The following is a 9,944-nucleotide window of genomic DNA, read 5'->3' as shown; positions in this document are numbered from 1 at the left end:
GACTCTCTTTGCTCAATCAACACTTTTTTTTCCGTCATCGCACTAAATCAACGCTTCGCGACGACCTGCCACTTGCCATACCACTCTTACAATTGACCACCACCTTTCCCAGTCTCGACCCCCTCTTGTTACACAAACACCGTTTTTGTAAATTTTATTTTTGTGACTCTAGCCAGTCAGATTTAATAATTCTCGACATTCCATCCAGCAGACGATGTTATATCAACCAATTGAAAGCCTATTATGGTTGGGGTTGGGGGTTAAATTCAGGTTTAAGGCGAGAGATTACAGATAACAACTTGCAGCAAAATTTCCTCGTAGACGAAAATTTGTTGTAATATGTACATTTCCTTTTATTAATAATGTTTACTTTGGTAACGTTTTATTAAAAATGTCTTATAAAGGATATAAAAAAAAACGTCATATGTGTATAAAAACAAAACAAAACAATATTTTTCATGGCATCGCGATGGCATGCAGGGAAGTGATATTTCAGTTTTCAAAGATTCGTAATTTATTTTATTATTTTCTCCATGACATAGGCGCAGGAGTGGCTGTGTGGTAAGTAGCTTGCTTACCAACCACATGGTTCCGGGTTCAGTCCCACTGCATGGTATCTTGGGCAAGTGTCTTCTGCTATAGCCCCGGACCGACCAATGCCTTGTGAGTGGATTTGGTAGACGGTAACTGAAAGAAGCCTGTCGTATATATATGTATGTGTGTGTGTTTGTCCCCCTAGCATTGCTTGACAACCGATGCTGGTGTGTTTCTGTCCCCGTCACTTAGCGGTTCGGCAAAAGTGAACGATATAATACAAAGAATAAGTCCCGGGGTCGATTTGCTCGACTAAAGGCGGTGCTCCAGCATGGCCGCAGTCAAATTACTGAAACAAGTAAAAGAGTAAAAGAGTATGACACCATAATATACGGACCCAAAGACTGAACGAAAGGAAAAGCCAGGGGCATCGCTTATCAGCCGACAGCAACTGTAACTGGTTCAGTGATAAGCACAGTGTCACCTCACAATAAGCGAGTAACTACAGCTGCTTCTTCGGTTTATGATATTCCACTGCAAGTGATTCACTGATTTCTGCCAAATCCGATTCTTCAGGTGGTCAAGTTGCCGGCTGACGTTCTCCCTGTAGCACTGGGTCACGGGGATCAAACATCCCATTTACAATGGCCTTCCATTAGCACAAGATGTGTCTATGGATCTGATTGTCAAGAAGAGACAACCGTTTATCAGTAGCACTCGGCACCAGAGAAAATCTTTGGAACCAAATCTCCATGATATAAGAGCAGCTTAGGAAGAACATGTTTTACCAACATCACAGTTGGAACTGAGATTTTTTCAAAAACGACGCTGCTTATCACTGATCATTTCTGTTATTCAGATTTACTATTGGTCGGTGGGGGGGGGTTTAATTTATAGACTAGTTTATCAAATCTAAGTCATATAAGATAGACAATTTAAGTGGCAGGTCCATATAAGATTTTTCTGCTAAAGTTCAAGTGCAATAAATTGTTCATAATTCTACAATATACAAAACAGTTTAACAATTTTGGGATAAATTCCTGATAATATTGATTATTAAAATACAATAAGATTTTTTAAACATCAAATGGTTATGGAGATCGAGTAGAGGAAAATAGCAACCAAAGGGGTCCACAGCCAAAAAATGGTTGAGAGTCACTGCTATAGTAAAGGACACTTGTGTAATGTGGCACGTGGTGGGACTGAACCCAAGACCATGTGGTTGAGAAGAAAAAATTGTTACCACACAGCCATGCCTGTAGTGTGTGCATGTGCATGTGTGCGTGTGTGTGTGTGTGTGTGTGTGTGTGTGTACGTGTGTGTGTGTGTGTAGATACTGTTAAAATTAGTAGCGAAACTATAACACTCTACTTCCGTTCAAAATATTAGACTCTTCAGAACATCTAACTATTACTATATGAAGCAAAGGTTCCAAGCCTGAAGTGATATCCCGCATTGCCAAAACAACAACAGCAGCAATAACTAAATTCAGAACACTGTGGAAAGACAGAAATATCTCACTGAGCTCCAAAATTAGGCTAATGAGATCACTAGTGGTCTCAATATTCCTATATGTCCGTGAGACATGGACACTGACAGCAGAAATTGAAAGAAGAATCCAGGCTCAAGAAAAGAAGTGCGCCCTTCTAAATAATGTTATTACACTTTTTTCCCCTGGAATTGTACTCCCTTCTGACCTTGTGCCCTACCTTCGAAAAATTCCTAGGACCGCACCTGAATGTAATATGAAAGCCACAAACTATGTCACCGTATTGTATAAAAGATGAAAGCAAGACAATTTGAAACATGTACCTCATGCTGAAGTTGACACAGATTATATTTGTAACATGAAATTCTTATTGACAACACAACAGAGATGATTCTGATGTCAAATCATTGCTGACACTATGATGGAGACAATACCTAGCAGTTTTATTTCTATGTTAATATTCCTAGCACCGAACACTTGATAACATGAAAATGGAGATTACTTCTGATACCAGACAATGGTTCGAGGTGGGCTTGTTGAGATGCATGCAAAGGGACGAACGCGTGCTGCATGCACCCGTGCAGACTCTTACTATTGCTGACTTCTGGAGTTTTGTCGAACAGGCGTTGTTACAGATCCGACTATCAGCGAACTCTGTCGTGAATATTGCCCCTACTAACCTCCTTTAAATGGATTAGACACGCAATTTTCTTCTGTCTGGTGACTATTGCGAAAGAGGTGGTGTAATTGGCTTGGGATGGTTCCTAACTACCAGGAAATCCAGACCAAACCAAATTTCAAACTATTTAACCAATCTGTTTGTCCAGTGTACCACGAAGCGGCCCGATCATATGCACTTGCCTTACCAGGTGCTGAGATGCAAGTCTAATGAATCCTCGTATCTGAGGTCTGCCCGTCAGTGACTCGTATTCAGAACACCTGGACTTCTATCTTGTTAGAGTCCATTCAGTGACCTCGTTCACATATGCCGACGAAGACTTCCCGTGTCTCGCTTCGGAAGAAAAAAAGCAGTCCCTGAACACCTTCAGTTTTTGCAGTAGTGGTTTCTAAGTCAGTAACTATGAGAACCGATTGTTGATGTAGTGTGTCTGAAGGTGTTTATGGATTACTAATATTGGCTATGGTACTGAGATTTTGTGGAGGGCAGGTTCGTTTTATCGTGGAAAACTTGCTTGTCTACTGTCATGTCGTTTCCTGTTTGTTTAGGAACGTCGTACGTGATAGAAGTGGAGGCGCAATGGCCCGGTGGTTAGGGCAGCGGACTCGCGGTCGTAGGATCGCGGTTTTGATTCCCAGACCGGGCGTTGTGAGTGTTTATTGAGCGAAATCACCTAAAAGCTCCACGAGGCTCCGGCAGAGATGGTGGTGATCCCTGCTGTATTCTTTCACCACAACTTTCTCTCACTCTTACTTCCTGTTTCTGTTGTACCTGTATTTCAAAGGGCCAGCCTTGCCACTCTCTGTGTCACGCTGAATATCCCCGAGAACTACGTTAAGGGTACACGTGTCTGTGGAGTGCTCAGCCACTTACACGTTAATTTCACGAGCAGGCTGTTCTGTTGATCGGATCAACCGGAACCCTCGTCGTCGTAACCGACGGAGTGCTTCCATTCCACGTGATAGAAACCCTGGAAACAAGATTTCACATATTTAGATTGTGACAGACTCTGTCGTTGAACCTGCATTTAAAATAATTTGCAAATTACAGCGCATTACTAAATAAAACCAGAAAGAAAAATATTAGCTGATAACATTATCATTCAGTAGAGAATTTCACTACCAAAGACACGATTAACTATGAAACATTAACGAATGACAAAATACAAAGCAAACATCAACTCCCAGATACAGACCAGTGACATTGAACGACGAAAGTAACGTGGAGCTAAGAGAGAAGAGAACTTTTTTTTTATTTCTTTATTGCCCACAGGGGGCTAAACATAGAGAGGACAAACAAGGACAGACAAAGGGATTAAGTCGATTACATCGACCCCAGTGCGTAACTGGTACTTATTAATAAGGCGGCGAGCTGGCAGAAGCGTTAGCACCCCGGGCGAAATGCGTAGCCGTATTTCGTCTGCCGTTACGTTCTGAGTTCAAATCCGCCAAGGTCGACTTTGCCTGTCATCTTTTCGGGGTCGATAAATTAAGTACCAGTTACGCACTGGGGTCGATGTAATCGACTTAATCCGTTTGTCTGTTCTTGTTTGTCTCCTCTGTGTTTAGCCCCTTGTGGGTAGTAAAGAAATAGGTACTTATTAATCGACCCCGAAAGGATGAAAAGGCAAAGTCAATCTGTAGTCATTTTTTTTGTACTCTTGGATCAAGGAACTGACTACAGATACCAGCATAGATCAACAAACCATTTCTGGTCTCTCTGCTGTCATTACACATTATTCTCTGCATTGACATTTACTGTATACAGAGTACACGCCTCTGCTGCTGGTACAATGTCAGAGAGCACCCAATTCATGTTCCATCCAGAACAAACTGTTTTGACATAGAGCTGGCTTGCATGCAGCGGTCCAGACTACAGTTGTCTGTTGTGGAATGGTTTCTATGACTGGATGCCTTCCCTAATGCCAACTACTTAAGTCGTGCTTTCTACATTCCACTGGCATATGTGCGTTTACACACCACCAATGGAGGCGCAATGGCCCAGTGGTTAGGGCAGCGGACTCGCGGTCATAGGATCGCGGTTTCGATTCCCAGACCGGGCGTTGTGAGTATTTATTGAGCGAAAACACCCAAAGCTCCACGAGGCTCCGGCAGGGGATGGTGGTGATCCCTGCTGTACTCTTTCACCACAACTTTCTCTCACTCTTACTTCCTGTTTCTGTTGTACCTGTATTTCAAGAGGCCGGCCTTGTCACTCTCTGTGTCACGCTGAATATCCCCGAGAACTACGTTAAGGGTGCACGTGTCTGTGGAGTGCTCAGCCACTTACACGTTAATTTCACGAGCAGGCTGTTCCGTTGATTCGGATCAACCGGAACCCTCATCGTCGTAACCGACGGAGTGCTTCCCTAACACACCACCAGCACGGGTCCTTTAATGCGGCACTGGCATGGGCACTTTTTAAGTGGCACCAGCACCTGAAAGCACAAGTCACTCTCTAGAGCAGTGGAAGAATGTTATTTCTTGGATGAGTCATCCTTTACCTTATTTCCGACCACCAGCCAAGTATACATGTGAAGACAGCCAAAAGAAGCATTTGATCCAGACTGCCTTCTTTGATCCAGACTGCCTCCAAATGTTAAACATGGAGGAGGATCGGTGATGATCTGGGGTGGGGTTTGTATTTTGGAAATCTGCTGTTTCCGGGGGAAAATGCAATCTTTCTGGATAATAATGCACCAATTCACACAGTTAAAGCTGTTACTGAATGGCACGAAGAACATTCTAGTGAAGTTGAACACATTATCTGGCCACCACAGTCCCCAGATCTCAATATTATTGAACATTTTTGGAGCATTTTAGAAAAACAAGTAAGGAATCAATATTCTCCGCCATCATCACTACAAGAATTGGAGACTGTTTTAGCTGAAGAATGGACAAAAATTCCTTCGGAAATTATTCAAACTTTGTACGAGTCCATACCTCGTAGAATTCAAGCTGTAATTAGTGCCAAAGGCGGTCCTACCCCATATTAAAATAAATTTGTTTGACATTTTAAGGTGTTTCCATTAATTTGTGCAATCCCTGTATGTATTGGGTTGGTGCATAACTATTGCGGCTTTTTTTCAACAAATTTTATTCAACAAAAACAATAACAACATGTAACAAAAACATCTTGAAATGATTATTCCGGAGCATATTCACCATCTACTTCAATTACTGCTCCCTATTTGCTTGGCAGACGGTCAGACCGCCATTTAAAGATGTTTTTGTTAAATAAGATGTTTTTGTTCAATAAAATTTGTCGAAATAAAGCCGCAATAATTATGCACCAACCCACTAGCAAAAACTGTCCGATGAACGGCAACGGGAAACTCAGAGTAACAGGTTTTGTTGAATTTTCTGCTGCTTTAAATAAAGCATATTACTCTACCACTGGTATTTGAGTACTCTTTTTTCCACCTTGTTTCACATTTATGTGTTTACTCCGGTATATATATATATATATATATATATTATATATATATATATTATATATATATAGTGTGTGTGTGTGTGTGGTGTGTGGTGTCAAAAACGTTAAGAGTAAACCGTGTTGTACATGATACATTCAACCAGTATCCAAAGTTTCAAACTGTTTAGTTGAAAAAAGAAATAATTAAAAACTCTGTGGCTAAGATTAAAACAGATCCGCCAAATTTCCCTCAAATAACTCTTCTCCATTATATACAGTCCGAATGAAAGCTACAATGGTCATGGTTCTATTTTTATTCACATTATTGGAGCCAGTATCATAAACAGTCAAACAGGGTTATCTACCTTGTCTTTCTGATATTTCCACATATTTCAGAGACAAAAACACTTCAGATATTTCAACGATTAAAAAATTTCAGATATTTCACGGAGATTTTTTTTTTTTTTTTTTTTACCAGAATCATAGATTTATCATCTAACCATAATCACTCAATGGCATGAGTGTGGGCTCTGGTTACTGGATCCACATAATGTCGTTGATAGTTCACTGTCAAGTGGTGATAACCTATGGCGTTTAAATTAATATAAGCGGGCTACTCATCTGAATTAGTGAACCATTTTCACATTCTCTTTCAACAATTGGGATCAGACTGTTCCCGTCACGCCGTTCCACACAAAAGAATCGACAGTCTGAGCCTTGTTTGAGACCAAAAACCCCAAAACCCATCAATTCTACGTCCACGGTTCCCGTTGTTTCGTTATTCTGCATCACTGTCCTCGAAGAGAGGAGCGTTGTTGCCATTCAGTATTCTTCCTCAATTGTATCTTCATCGAGCAGCAAATCTTGCTTCTTCGATCTGAATGGGGTTATCGTTTGTTCCAAAATTCTTTCCTCGTCTTTCGTGATATATTTCTTTACTACCCACAAGGGGCTAAACACAGAGAGGACAAACAAGGACAGACAGACGGATTAAGTCGATTACATCGACCCCAGTGCGTAACTGGTACTTATTCTATCGACCCCGAAAGGATGAAAGACAAAGTCGACCTCGGCAGAATTTGAACCCAGAACGTAACGGCAGACGAAATACGGCTACGCATTTCGCCCGGCGTGCTAACGTTTCTGCCAGTTCGTGGCTCCACACACCTCGCGGCACATATTGTACCAGTCAGTTATCGTATTTTTAGATTTTCCTGTTGAGGTCACTGCTGTGGTCATGGGTCTATCCATGACAAAGAAAAATATTAGTTCTAAAATCTCACTCGGGCTCAGCTTGCAGTTTAATTGGTTGTTAATGTCCGTGTGGTGGAAAAACTAGTTTCCTTTATTAACTGAACGTTTAAGGTAGCTTTACTGTTTGACTGGCAGCATAATTATTTTATTCACTCTCTTACTCTTTTACTAGTTTCAGTCATTTGACTGCGGCCATGCTGGAGCACCGCCTTTAGTCGAGCAACTCGACCCCGGGACTTATACTTTGTAAGCCCAGTACTTATTCTATCGGTCTCTTTTGCCGAACCGCTAAGTAACGGGGACATAAACACACCAGCATCGGTTGTCAAGCAATGCTAGGGAGACAAACACAAACACACAAACACACACACATACACATACATATATATACATATATACGACGGGCTTCTTTCAGTTTCCGTCTACCAAATCCACTCACAAGGCTTCGGTCAGCCCGAGGCTATAGCAGAAGACACTTGCCCATGGTGCCACGCAGTGGGACTGAACCCGGAACCATGTGGTTGGTAAGCAAGCTATATAACCATACAGCCACTCCTGCGCCTATTTCGATAGTTTTACAAAATTAAATTAGAAATTTGGACAAAACAGGGAACATAATCGAAGAAATTGATGATTAAAAATAAAAGAAAGAAAAAAAGAGAGAAAAAAAACAATTCACCACCTTAGGCTGAAAAGTTGGGGGGGGGGGCTGGGAAACCTCTCAAATGGCTATTCTTTTCAACTCTAGGCACAAGGCCTGAAATTTGGGGGAGTAGGGCCAGTCGATTAGATCAACCCCAGTACGCAACTGGTACTTAATTTATCCACCCCGAAAGGATGAAAGGAAAAAGTCGACCTCGGCGAAATTTGTACTCAGAACGTAAAGACGGACGAAATACCAATTTCTTTACTACCCACAAGGGGCTAAACACAGACAGGACAAACAAGGACAGACAGACGGATTAAGTCGATTATATATAAAAGAAACATTTATAATTGTAAAACGAAAGTAGAAAATTATCATTTGCGATTGACATGGAAAAAAAAAAGCTTAAATTGTTTTTTTTAGAAAACTATTATAGTCTTTTACTCTTTTACTTGTTTCAGTCATTTGACTGCGGCCATGCTGGAGCACCGCCTTTAGTACTTATTCTATCGGTCTCTTTTGCCGAACCGCTAAGTGACGGGGACGTAAACACACCAGCATCGTTTGTCAAGCAATGCTAGGGGGACAACACAGACACACACACACACACACATATATATATATATATATACATATATCGACAGGCTTCTTTCAGTTTCCGTCTACCAATCCACTCACAAGGCATTGGTCGGCCGGCCGGGGCTATAGCAGAAGACACTATATATATATATATATATATATATATATATATATATATATATATATATATTATATATATATATATATATATACATATATACGACGGGCTTCTTTCAGTTTCCGTCTACCAAATCCACTCACAAGGCATTGGTCGGCCCGAGGCTATAAGTAGAAGACACTTGCTCAAGGTGCCATGCAGTGAGACTGAACCCGGAACCATGTGGTTGGGAAGTAAGCTTCTTACCACACAGCCACTCCTGCGCCTATGGTCAAGTTTTGTTTTGTTTTTTTTTTCTTTACCAAAGATCTGATGGAAGGTTGCTGACCAGGAGTTAAATGACAACTTCGTTGAATTTAATAAGAAACAAATTTAAGTTCACTTATAATACTGCCAAAGCGAATTAAAGTTCGCTTTTGTTTCATTAAATTCGTTTCGTATTAAATCAAACGAAGTTGAAGCGTGACCCACACGTCGGACAGCAAAGGCACGCTGCACGTCGTTGGCTCACCTTTCCATGTGATTCCCTAATCGAACGTTTACGATATTCCGTTCTACACATTTCCAATTACCCAATGGTTCTACTGCAGAGTTGTCTCTCCGTTGTACAATCTGCACATTCTGTTTATTGTTGCTATTTAACCACGTATTAACTTTGCTCCATTCGACTTTAGGATCAAAGGTATTCCACCCATGACCAGGCATCCCGTCGGCATTCTTTCGAATGCCATCCCGTCTTTTATTCGGGCATTACCTATCTAGGGCAACATTCTCCCAAGTATCTATTCGGTTTTTAGTCGGTAGGGCGTAGTTTCAGAGAGATTTGGCTGCTATTTTTAGCAGGTTGAGCGATCATATAAAGAGAAGTAGAAATACAAGATTTGGTGATTCTTCGGTATACGTACCGTAAGTACCGGAGGTGGCTTTGTTTACATTTCTGAAGATAACAGAAACCCTTTTCTCCCCCCCTAACCCGAACCCTAACCCTAACCCCCCCCCATATATATATAATAAAAAAAACACTTTCATGAAATGTATCCAGTACTTCGGGTACGTATACCGAAGTTACGCCCAAGATTTATAGTCTCACCTCAAAGCTACCCTAATTGAGTTGTATTATAATCGAAAACTTTCGAACCGTGACCATCTCATCTGTGATTTTTTTTTTTTTTCCTTTCGGAAATTATCCAATTAGTTCTTTTAAAGACGGAGATAGTGATTTGCGGTATAT

This window comes from Octopus sinensis, linkage group LG22, assembly GCF_006345805.1.
Source record: "Octopus sinensis linkage group LG22, ASM634580v1, whole genome shotgun sequence".
Classification (NCBI taxonomy): domain Eukaryota; kingdom Metazoa; phylum Mollusca; class Cephalopoda; order Octopoda; family Octopodidae; genus Octopus; species Octopus sinensis.
The sequence above is the reverse complement of the archived record's forward strand: the minus strand, read 5'-3'. Positions refer to the sequence as shown.